Source organism: Myotis lucifugus, unplaced genomic scaffold, assembly GCF_000147115.1.
Source record: "Myotis lucifugus unplaced genomic scaffold, Myoluc2.0 scaffold_56, whole genome shotgun sequence".
Lineage (NCBI taxonomy): Eukaryota > Metazoa > Chordata > Mammalia > Chiroptera > Vespertilionidae > Myotis > Myotis lucifugus.
In genome coordinates this window covers 6,661,360-6,673,924 of record NW_005871104.1, presented here as the reverse complement: position 1 = coordinate 6,673,924, position 12,565 = coordinate 6,661,360, and positions in this window count along the sequence as shown.

Genomic DNA, 12,565 nt, shown 5'->3' with positions numbered 1-12,565 from the left:
GCGTCCCCTAAATCACCGACCCAGTCATCCCCACCAGTGTGTCACCTTACGCGCCACTGCAGATTCCACAGACAACCCCGTCAATGACGCATCACTCCCCAATTACTAGTCTCATAGTTCACACCATCCCAGACTCCCAAATAAACGCAGCACCAATCCCACATTCCTTCTCCACCAAGACTTCTTAAAGCTCCAATCACTGACCCTCACGGACCCCTCCCTCCTCATTGCCAATCCGCCTTCTGACCTGCGGCTGCGTTTTCAGGTCCCCAAACGCCGGTCACTGGTCACGGCTCAATGCGAGGCGACTGTCACATCCATATGGATGAACTCTCTCGCTTCCTGTCCGGGCGAGCAGAGCGAGGGGCCTCCGAGCCTGCGCTGATCCGTACACGGCTGCTTTGACACCTCGCATCCTCAGCGGCTTTGTTCCGGAGGCAATGTGGCCGCCCCCGCGCTCTGTGTGTGAATGGGAGCCGCCCTGTTGAGGGTCCCTGCTGTTCCGTACGCGGAGGAATTCCTTCGTTCCCAGCTGTGGTTAGCAGCGCCGCGGCTGTGAGGGAGGGCAAGTGATGGGAAGGAGGATGATACAAACCAGTGAGGCGCAAACTTTGCAGAGAGATTTTACAGGAGTACTGGGGAATACTAACTGCTAAAATATTTGGGCAAAGAGCCCAGCAATGACTGAATGTTTAGAGACTTGCAAATCTGCTATACTTTTAAAGCATTCTGACACATGCACAATTCAGGTGGCAAAGAGTGGGAGCCATACTGGCTGTAGATGTCTGATATAACTTCTGTTCAACACCCTAACTCACTTCTATTTTGTGCAGGTGCAGGGGAGCCCTTAGAGACCCTGGGTTTAAAACAAAACAAAAACTAAGCAGAGAAATCGATAATAACACTCCATGGGAGAAACAAATGTCACAGTTTGAGTCTAAGCAAGTTAAATGTTTTTATACCAAAAACAAAATCTTCAGAAGGACCAGCAGAATTCAGAGACACTACATTACAGTATATGGTCTACGATGTAGTTTTAAACCAAAGAAACAGGAAAATATGACCTAAGGAACAAAATCAGTCAATAGAGACAGACTTTAAGGGGGTGTAAATGTTATATTTAGCAAACAAAGTTATTAAAGAAGCTATTATAAACATTAAATATTTAAGGGAAAATATGATAAAAGTGAATTAACAAATAGGCAATTTCAAAAGAAAGTACATAAAAGAACGAGTTGGACTATAAAGAGACAGCAAGAGGAAATTTTGAGAGTAATGGAGCTTTTTTATGTCATGATTGGGAGGTAGTTAACTCACTTTATGTCTCTGTCAAAAATTAAAGAAGGAGTAATATGTATTTTATATAAATTAAAAGACAAAAAAATTCCAAGGCTGAAATACAAATTTGACTAGATGGGCTCATTAGTAGATTTGACAAAGCACAAAGCAAAATCAGAATTGTAAACTGGTAGCTAAGTCACTACAAATTATCCAATCTAAAGAACAGTAACAACAAAAAGATTATAAAAAATTAAACGAAACCTCAGTGATCTATGGAACAATATTAGGCATTCTAGCATATAAGTAATTGGCATGAGAGAAAGAGGGGAAAGAAAGAGGCAAAAAATGTTTGGAGAAATGTCTTTAAAATTACCAAATGTCATGAAAAACATTAATTTACACATCCAAGAAGCTCAATAAACCTCAGAGAGTATACCTAGACAACTAGCCACATTACCTTGGCTAGTTCACAACACTGAAAGCACAAAGAATAAAATGTTGGAAGCTGATCCAACCTACAAAAGAATCTAACAATTCACTAAGGCACAGAAGACAGGTTCACTCAATATCATAAGTTATACAATCACAGGAAGGTAAATACCGTTCAAGCTATTCAACATAGGTTTTTGAAAAGAAATAAAACATATTTTCAATGTTTAATTAATTGCAGGGTAGTAGTTTTACTATATTTCCATTTCTCTATACAGCTATAACCAACAGTAAAATAGTGTTTAATGTTTTGACAAGAAAAGTTTAAAGGTCACAAAACAATCAGGGTTAAGAGGTTACTTCCCAGGAACCTAGAACAAAAGCCAGCCAAATTCTTTATTACACAATAGTAAATGCTGTTTAGGCCTTTCTTTTTGTTGTAATTTTCAAGCCACATGAAAACTGTAATAACATGAAAGGTGATTATCCAATATTCTTTTTTCCAAATAACCAGTTTCCCTAGAAGCATGGCTACCTATCAGATAGGGCACTGATTAATGTTGCACTAGATCAATTTGGAGGAATAGCATCTTCATAATATTACACTGTCCTGTGGAGGAAAGCTACCTCTCAGCTTTTTCAAGTTTTTCTTTTTAAATATTACTCAGATGAGTTAGCTATTAGTCTTTTTTTTTTAAGTTGATTTTTTTTTTGAGAGAGAGGGAGAGAGAGAGGAAGGGAGAGCAATGTCGATTTGTTGTTCCACTTATTTATGCATTCTTGTATGTGCCCTGACCAGAGATCAAACCCACCATGTTGGTGTATCAGACGATGCTCTAACCAACTGAGTTACCCGGCCAGGGCTTAGCTATTAGTCTTCATATTTGTGTAATCTATATGCATGTGTGTGCGCGCTTAGGAAATAAGCCACTTGGTCACAGAATACTAATTTAAAGCACTGTAAGCCTTGATTTACAGGCATTTTAAAGAAATCTCTAAGATATATTTCCCCTTTCGTCATAACGTTTTACTCACAGATCCATCCAGGGAAGTGGAAATGCTGACCACAAGAAGTAGGAAAGGCCTTGGGCTCAAACTCAATTTCCACAGTGCAGCCCTCACATCTTCAGTGAAATGTGATCTCACCAGGCAGAATTCTTGCAACGGAGAAGGTCTGGTCGCTATCCCTAGGCTTGTCGCCAAGCGCCGCCTGTACCTCGCTGAGCCTGCGTCTTTCTTAAGGAGAGTATTGGGAACGGAGGTGGGGACCGCATGCTGGAATCGGTGGAACTGGCCTAAAGCCTCGCGTGCACCTGACCTATCACTGCGCCCTGTGCCCGGCCGAAGCGCAGGCGTTCTGGGAGATGCAGTTTGCAGGCGGAGGAACGGGCGTCCGCTTTTGCGCAAGTGCTCTCCTTGCCCTCCTAGCACTACCCCACGGGGCCCAGTCCCTCACTTGGCTGGCCTTAGTCACAACTGGGGGTGTGCTGAGCCGAGGAAGTGGGTGCAGGCAGACAACAGAACTCAGCAGGACTTGGGGGTAGGTGTGCACTGGAGTGTGTCAAAAGCTGCTGTGAGCCCTAGCTGGTTTGGCTCAGTGGATAGAGCGTTGGCCTGGGGACTGAAGGGTCCCAGGTTCCATTCTGGTCAAGGGTACATGCCCGGGTTGCGGGGCTCGATCCCCAGTAGGGGGTGTTTAAGAGGCAGCCAATCAATTCTCTCTCATCATTGATGTTTCTATCTCTTCCTCTCCCTTCCTCTCTGAAATCAATATATATATGCTGTGACCCTCCATAACCTGGTCCGTGTGCTGAGTTAAACTGGGCGGGTGGACCGGTGGGCGGGCCCAGGACTGCGTTCTTGCGGGTACACTTGCACCTAGGTGTCCCGCCCTGCGCTCCCAAGAGTACCCAACCCTGACATTATGATGAGGAGTGCCTCCGGGGATTGGAAAGAGAACCAAGCTTTACTGAAGGTCTGAAATGTTCCAGATGAAGTGTTTCCATGGGTGACTAAATTTAACCTTAGAGCAACCTTGTAAGCCAGTTTTTCAAACTATGGGCAGCCACCCAGTAGTGACTACGGATGGTTAAGTCTGCTTGGCGACTGAAGACTAGTGTATTTATGTGCCAGCACTTTTCTTAAGTTGGGATACAATTTACATAGAGTGTGTTGCACATAAGTTACAGAGAATAAAAGTGTAAAATTAGTTGTAAACTCATCAAAGTAATATAATATTTTAATCCTCCAGAAAGTTCTGCCCTTTTCCAGTCAACCCCTCCCCACACCTGCCCCCAAACGACCAGTTTTCCAGTTTCTATCTCTATAGGTTAATTTTGCCATTCTACACCATCACATACATGGAATCTTGCAGTATCTACTCTTGTATGCAGGCATTTCAGAAATTAAGTAAAATAGCATATATGTATCCCATGTGATAAGGATTTTTTATGAAACTTATTCAGAGAGATATGAGAGAGGGAGAGAGAGAGAGAGAGAGAGAGAGAGAGAGAGAGAGAGCATTTGTGACACGGTTCCTGGTGCTGGGGATGCTACACTGAATCAAACAGACAAAAATCCCTGCCTTCATGACATTTTAGTTTTAATTGATCTAACTAATAAGTTTATTTTTAGAAAGGAGTAATGGCAATATATTGGTTGACTGTAGCCTAGGGTAAGTGAAATGAATGGTAGCCATGTCATGAAGAATGGGAGGGAGAAACTGTCCTTTAATCTTTGTCTTTATATATGAGTTTCTTGTGGACAACGTACACTGCTGGCGGGAATGTAAAATGATATAGCCACTTCGGAAAACACTCCGGAAGCTCCTTAAATGACTACACAGAGTTACCATAGGACCCCAAAAATCCACTCCTAGGTATGTCCAAGAGAAATGAAAACTCACGTCCATACAAAAACTTGTACACATATGTTCGTAGCACCACTATTCACAACAGCTAAAAGGTAGAAACAACCCAAATGTCCATCCACTGATGAACAGATAAGCAAAATGTGGTATATATCTGTACAATAGAATATTCTTTGGCCATAAAAAAAAAAGAATCAAGTACATGATACAACTTGGGTGAACCTTGAATACATTGTGCAAAGTGAAAGAAGCCAATCACAAAAGACCACATGTCCTATGATTCCATGTATACGAAATGTCCAGAGCAGGCAAATTCTACAGACAAAAAAAGTAGACTAGTGGTTGCTTAGGACTAGAGGAAGGGATGAGGGGATAGGGGTATGATGGATAAGGGTATAGAATGTCTTTGCCAGTGTTCTAATATTTTCTTAAATATGTTTTTTAAAATTTATCTTTATTGTTGAAAGTATTATAGCCCAGCCAATGTGGCTCAGTGGTTGAGTACTGACCCAGGAACCAAGAGGTCATCAGTTTGATTCTCGATCAGGGCACTCGCCTAGGTTGCAGGCTTGATCCCCAGTAGGGGGTGTGCAAGAGGCAGCTGATCAATGAATCTCTCTCATCATTGATGTTTCTATCTCTCTCTTCCATTCCCTTTTTTCTCTCTCTAAAAATCAATAAAAGTAAATATTTTTAAAGAACTACATATATCCCTTTTTTCCCTGTTGACACCCACCCCCAGGCCTTCGCCACATGGGTTATGCATATATGCATAAAAGTTATTTGCTTAATCTCTCCCCACTCAACCCCCACCCCGCCTTCCCTCTGCAATTCTTTAGAGAGAGAGAGGAAAGAGTGGAAGAGTGAGAAACATTGAAGTGAGAAAGAAACATCTATCAGCTGCCTCCCACTGCACCCCAACCAGGGGTTGAACCCATAAGCTGCGTATATACCCTGACCGGGAATCAAACCCATGATCTTTTGGTGCACAGGATGCTCCTCAACCAACTGAGCCACACCGGCCAGGGCACAATGTCTAATATTTACTGTGATAATAGTAACACATATCTGTGAATATACTGAAACCACTGAATTATACACTTTAAGTGGGTGAGTTTATGGTATGTGAACTATATCTCCATAAATCTGTTTTCAAAAATTGAATTGTTGGGCCTATAACATAGAGAGATTTAACGTATTTTACAGTACAAAGGAAGGGAGAAAGAAATCACAAGGGAGTGAGGAAGTGACATCAGATGGTAACTTGAAAGCACAGGAAAAATTGAAGAGTGCCAACAATGGTAAATGTTTTTTAAAAAATTATATATTTGTGTGTATGTATATATGTGTGTGTCCTTTCTTCTCTTAGTTTCTTCAAAAGATATAAAGTTAGGTAGAACAACAGTTAGAATATTTGTTTTTAGCATATATAGACATATATGATAATAATAGCACAAAGGGGTGCAGAGTGGGGCAAATATTTTATATATCACTGGAACTGAGTTAACATTAATCTGAAGGAGATTATGGTCAATTAATAGGTAATGTCTAAGCCCTCGAGCAACTGCTGAGAAAATAATAAGTAGTTTTAAAGTCAACAGATACTCTGCCCTCAAGAATGTAGAGCATAACTTCTCAGTCCTTGAATGTGTGCTGTGCATAGTGACTTCCCCAAGGGATTTTACTTTTCTAACAGACAAACCCTGGTAGAAGACCCAGACCTCCAGCCCTGGATCCTTTATTCTCCTTGGTCCCTATTCCCACCTTCTCCCACCCAGGACTCTCTGCGTGGAGCAGGTCCAAGGAACAGAAAAATGACTGTTGAGGCTGCCTCTCAGCGAGGCCCACGTCTCTCGGTTTAACATAAACATCAGTTTATATATGTGCATGCAGTGTACTGGAGCATGAGATATGTTTAAAATATATGACTCAGCGTACTCCCTGACTCAGATTGGCCTGTCACAACAGGCAACCAATGGGGTTCTTGTTTTACTAATAGGTTCCCCACATTAGATGAGCTAAGTGTTTCGAATAGCAATACACATGCTCATTGTTAAACACTCAGACATACAACTATAAAGAAGAAAGTGAAAAGCAACGGAATTTCACCTCCCAGCATGAACACGATTAACATTAGATGTTTACAGAAAAGGAGCCAAGTTTATATGTTTATAGCTAGAGTTTTACTTAGCAGTACATCATAGAAGTCATTATATTAAAATGGCTCGATAATATTCCCTTGTGTGGGTATATCATCACATATTTAGCCAAACTCCTATTTGGAGGCCTGGTTACTTTTCAATTTTTCAGTAAAAAAAAAACAACAACCACAAACACACACACACACAACAATGCTGAGATAAACCTCTGGTTCCTAGATTATTGATATTGATTGGTTTTAATATGCGATTTGAATTTTATCCACAAGGGGGAAGCAGGCTACTGTGAGAAGACAAACTAAGATTTTAAACAAAACAAAACACCAGAAATTTCTTTAGCATACGTAAGCTCACCCCAAGCTTGTGAGGCAGACTGTAGTGTCTTCCCTTTGTCTGGATAAGGAAACGCAGTGGGCAGAGTAGGCGAGGTGTATGGATTTTCACCAACAGTGAGTGCCCAGGGGGGTTGAAAGCTGACCTCTGGTTCCTAGAGCTGGCTCTCCGCTTGTCACTGTGCTTCCAGAGCTGGCAGCAGGCAGACCTTCTCCCCACGTCCCACTCAGTTCTAGGAACTGTGCCGGGCACTATTCAGAAGGGAGTAAGAGGATCCTTGCTCCTCGGGGCCGGGGGGTGGGGGGCATTCATTATCAAGTGTGAGGACAGACCTATTCATAAATAGCTGAATAACTAAATGCCCCCAGAAGACAGAGAGGCCAGGAAGGCAGGAGAGTCGCTCTGACAGTGAGCTGGGCACAGCTTTATAAAAGAGGTGTGACAACCATAAGAGTTGAGGTTTATTTAGCATTTTCTCTGTTTGAGGCAGAATCTCATTTAAAGTTCCCCATGGACTCAGAAAGCAGTACAACCCACACCCTCAATGTTTGTTTGGTAGGGTCTAGAAGGGATGGTAGACCTTCAATGGGCAGAGCTCGGAGAAAGACTCATAGAGAGGGAAACGCAGAGACAAAATCTGGGGGACAGGAAATGCCGGCACATTTGGGAACACAAGGGGACCGGTGTGCTTGGAGTATGAAAGAGGAAGGATCTGAAGAGATTAAAACTAGAGGAAGAAAACTGAGCCAGATTGGAGAAGTCTGTGAATAGCAAGCCAAGGAAATCCTACTGTATTGTATATTCAGGCGGGGAACCGACCGCAGAAAATGACATCACCTGTGCTTTCTGAAGATTACTTTGGTGCATTGCATAAGGGAATAAGGAGGCTAGTTAGGGGGTTGTTAACATAATCCTGGCTAAAGATAAAAAGGAATGAGAACAACAACAAAAAACATTACTGAGATAAAATCCCCAAGATCTGACATCTTATTATATATCGGGGAGAGAGAGAACTGTGTCTCAGCTTTCCATGTTTGGGCAACTGGGAGAATGTGAGGGTGTGCACCAAGAGAGGGGCTGCGGGGAGAGAAGAGGTAAGGTCACTTTTGTTTTATGAGATTGGGGAACCTGAGCCACCTCTGGGTGGGTTGTTCAGTGGGGAGTTAGAAGTAGGAAGCTGGTGACTTAGATGTGCTACCTGAGAATCAGAAGAAATGACCGGGGAGCCAGCCAGGGAGAGTCTATACTTGAGGTTCAGCGGGGGGTGATCATGCCGTGGGAACTGTTGAGAAGAGGCTGCTCCAAGACCTGAAGGCTGTCTGTCCTGAGAGCTGGACCTGGGTCAAAATGGAGGTTGCTCACTGCAAACCCACCTCCCTTGGGGACTAATCATAATCGACATCGACCATCTGACATAAACCAGCACCCCTCCTCCGCCTCCTGGTGCATGCTGGTTCCCGGAACAGGTCACTGTCCTGACCTGGTCAAGCATGTATGGTAATTTCCCATACCTGGTAGCATTCACGTGCTATCCCTCTTTTATTTTCCTTTTTAAAAATAATTCTTTATTGTTGAAAGTATTCCATATGTCCCCTTCTTTCCCCCATTGATCCCCTCCAGCCCCCCTCCCTCTTTTATTTTCTATGTAATTCTTTGGCACCTGCAAGTGTGCAGGGATCCATTTGCCTGGCGGCCGCCCAAGACATGCCTCATAGGTAAGTTTCCCTCTGTCAGTTACCAGACTGAACTGGGCGGCTCTTTCTTCAGTCTTCCCTACCCTCCGCGTACAGAGGTAGATTTTCAGACCCAGGAACTTTTTCTGAGTCTGTAAGTACTTAAAATAATCTGTAATTCCACTGCCAGCTTTCTGTCCCCAGGAAATGAAATCCCATGTGCACAGGAAGGCGTACGGAGGCTAGTCACGCAGCACTGTTTGCAGCCTCGAGAGACCGGGTGGCCAGAGGAGTGAGCCAATGAACCATAAAACACCCACACGGTGCCATGGTTAAAAATTAAGTAGATTAAAAATACTAACGTGGACAGATCTCTAAAACATACAGTAGTGAGAAAAACAAGTTGCAGCACAATAATAATGTGTAATAGTACTTACGGAAAAAGAAGAAGCAAGCCCCAAAATGCTGCCACCTCTGCATTTTAAATGCTGACTGTGCGCGTTTGTGTGCGTATAGAGAACATTCTGGAAGAATAAGCATACTGCTGATTGTGCTAGAGAGGCGTTGTGACAAAAATGGAGAGCAGAGGGGGTGAAGTGGGATTTTAGCCTCACTTGTCAAATCTTAATTTTACAAGGAGAATGTAATCACATATCACTCATGTGGAAAAAACTCTCAAACTTTTAAAAAATATATAGATTCAATGGGAAGAAGAGAGAATGGAAGAGAGAGGCACATACTCCGAGACTGTGGGTTGGACACTGTTATTGGGAGCACTGGAAGACGTTTCTGGAAGTGCGAGGTGGAGGGGGCCGCTATTGCACTCCTAACCCTGCAGAGGCAGCCTGCTGGATGGGCCCTGTGTGCTCAGTTAGTTTTTAACACCTTTCAACTACAGAACAAATTCCTGTGTCTTCGAAAGGTCACCATGCCCCACCACTGGCCTTGGAATGAGACTGTTCTACGTTGTAAATGTCATAGGACTTTTCATCCAATTCCTGTGTTTGCACCTGCCCCTCTTTCCCAGAAATTCCACAGTGGTTGCTCTTGGTGATCTCATTTTGATCCTTCAAGCTGCCTATGAAATCCACTCCCCCAACCATCCAGCCCCAGCAAATAACCCGCCGCATATTCCCAATCCAGGTCACGTGTGAGAGGATTGCTGGGAGAGGCCTCTGATGGACTTTCTCAAGGGGACACTGGAATAGATGTAGCTAAGACTGAGCTCGGGGAGGTGCCAGGCACTGTGCCCAACTTCATAGAAAGTATCTCTAACCTTCCAACAACCCAGTAGGTCAATACTATTACAGCCCTTGTTTCATAGCTGAGGCTTGGTGTGCTGGTAAGATGGGGCAGTTGAGTGTGTGTGTGTCTCACTACTCGAGTTTGTCTTAAGGGACTGAATGAAGGTGGGGTGTGGGGACTAGGGAGGAGGAGGGGCTGGACTAGGGAACAACTTCTCAGGTGCTCAGGGGGCTTCAGTTTGCCAAGTGCCCTGACAGCCATGATGTCATCTGATTTCACCACGGCGCTCTAATGGGGCGGGGGGTCATTAGGGAAAATAACGAGATGAGTCAAGCTGTAATTCCCTTAAAGTGGCAACCACTGGGTCAAAGGCTTCTAGGGCCCATTAACCTACTATAGGGCCTTGAGCAAGTCGGGAGGGGTGGACACAGGATGTGCACTCTCGGTGGCCTCTTCTGGCCCAGCTCTTTAAGGATCATCGAGTTCCTGGCAGCCGCTCCTCCCAGTCTGGAAACTCTTGGCCAGGCACCTCCTGCTCTCCATGGCCGCCCACCCAGCCGATAAAGCTAAGCAGCAGAGGAGCCAGTTTCCCGGGGTTAATAAACAGGCTGTTTATATCCAGGCGCAGTCACGGGTTGGGAACAGGTCACGCTGCTTCTGAATGTTTAAACATTTGCCCAGGGAGCCTTCTGGGATGCAAGGACAACTCCAGGCCCATCGCCCTCGCGGGGTAGAGCACCAAGGCCCTCAAACCTCACCTCCTTCTCCCTTCTTCCCACTGTGGCTCTCCTCCTCTTTCCTGTCTCCTGTCACTCTCTCCTTTCTTCTATAATGGAAAGGGGATCCATTTTCACAGTAGACGCACCCATAATTCATCCCTGCATCTCAGTTTCCTCCCTCGTAACAAAAATAAATAATTTTTTTTTAAAAATGGGGGTAACTGCCCAGCCGCAGCATCGGCCCATGAACCAGGCATGAACCAGGAGGTCATGGTTCGATTCCCACTCAGGGCACATGCCCAGGTTGATGGGCTCACTCCCCAGTGTGGGGCATGCAGGAGGCAGCCAGTCAATGATTCTCTGTCATCATTGATGTTTCTATCCTTCTCTCCCCCTCCCTTGCTCTCTGAAATCAATAAAAGTATATTTTTAAAAGACAAAAACAGGGGTAACAATGGGGCCCTCCTCACAGGGTGCATGGGAAGGTGCCTAGCACTGTGCCTGGCACACTCTGTGGGTATTTAAAACATGTTTGTTCTTCCCTTTCCCCCCTTCAGTCCTCCTTTCCTCCCTAACCCTGGCCCCTGCCCTTTTCTCTGTCTATTTTCCTGCTCCAGTCCTGCTTCCCACCTCCATCCCCAGCACTTCCGCCCCCTCTGACTGTGCTTATGGGGCCTGGGTGGGTGAGAGAGGGAGCCAGGCTTAGCTCTAAAGAGGGCTGACCACTGTGGGACCAGCCAAGCCCACAAGGACACACCCTGGGCCTCTTTGCTTTTACTAAACAGTCATAGGATTTGGGGGTAGAAGGATAATGTAGAATGGGAGAGACTGGGGTATTTTAAGCTTCGGCTCATATTTGCCTTTCATATATGACTCTTCCAGTGGCTTAATGGTCAGAGATCGTCGCATAAGTCGCTGTGTGACTTCGGGCAAATCCCCTTCCCTCTCTGGGCTTCCGTGCAGTGTGGGATAGAAGTGAAGGGTGTAGGCCCTGGAGCCAGATTGTCTGAAATGGAACCCCATCCCCACCACTTCCTAGCTTGGGTTATTAACCTCCCTGTGCCCCAGTTTCCTCAATTTTAAAATGGAATTTATATTATACATACTTTATAGAGTTGTTATGGGATTACATAGTCTGTTTAAAACACTTAGGCCAGAGCCTAGCCCGTAGCAGGCATCACTCAGTTAATCTTGGCGATTATATGTGAATGGCAGGTTGAACAGAGGGTGTGTGCCCATGGGGAGAGCAGGCATTCTAAAGTCCTGAAACCTCACATTCCTCCTCTTTGTTGACCTCCGGAGAAGAAGAGCTCAGAATCTTGTAAACAAAGTCGTTGCCTGTCCCGGGGAGACCCTAGGAAACTAGTCAAAGGTTTTCCAAACCGGGTGGAGCCCTGAGGCCATGTGACCCATGGAGCAGAAAGGGCAGGGGAACCGGAGCGACTACAGGGACGACGCTGTGATGAGTTGTAGAACTGCAGGTGGTGCCTTCAGAGCACGGAGGGGTTAGAGGGGGCAGTGGATGGTAGAATGCTGAGGGTTCGAGGGTGCACTCACTCCACAGCTAAGACACTTGGGGCCTCATTGATGTCTTTAGTGATAACCATGTGAGGAGGAAGGAATATATCCGAAGCACTGCACCAGATGTATTTACATGCATTACCTCAGTCCACACAAAATCCCCTTTTACAGACGAGGCAAGAATCCTTGCTTAGGGTGAAACAACTAGAAAGAGGCAGAGCTGAGACTCAAGTCCAGGGTTTTCGGATGCCAGTGCTCGTGTGACACACTTTTAGTGCTTCCCAGCCTCACTTGGGGCTTGAGGCCACACCCAGAAAAATAAGGACCTTCCATTTT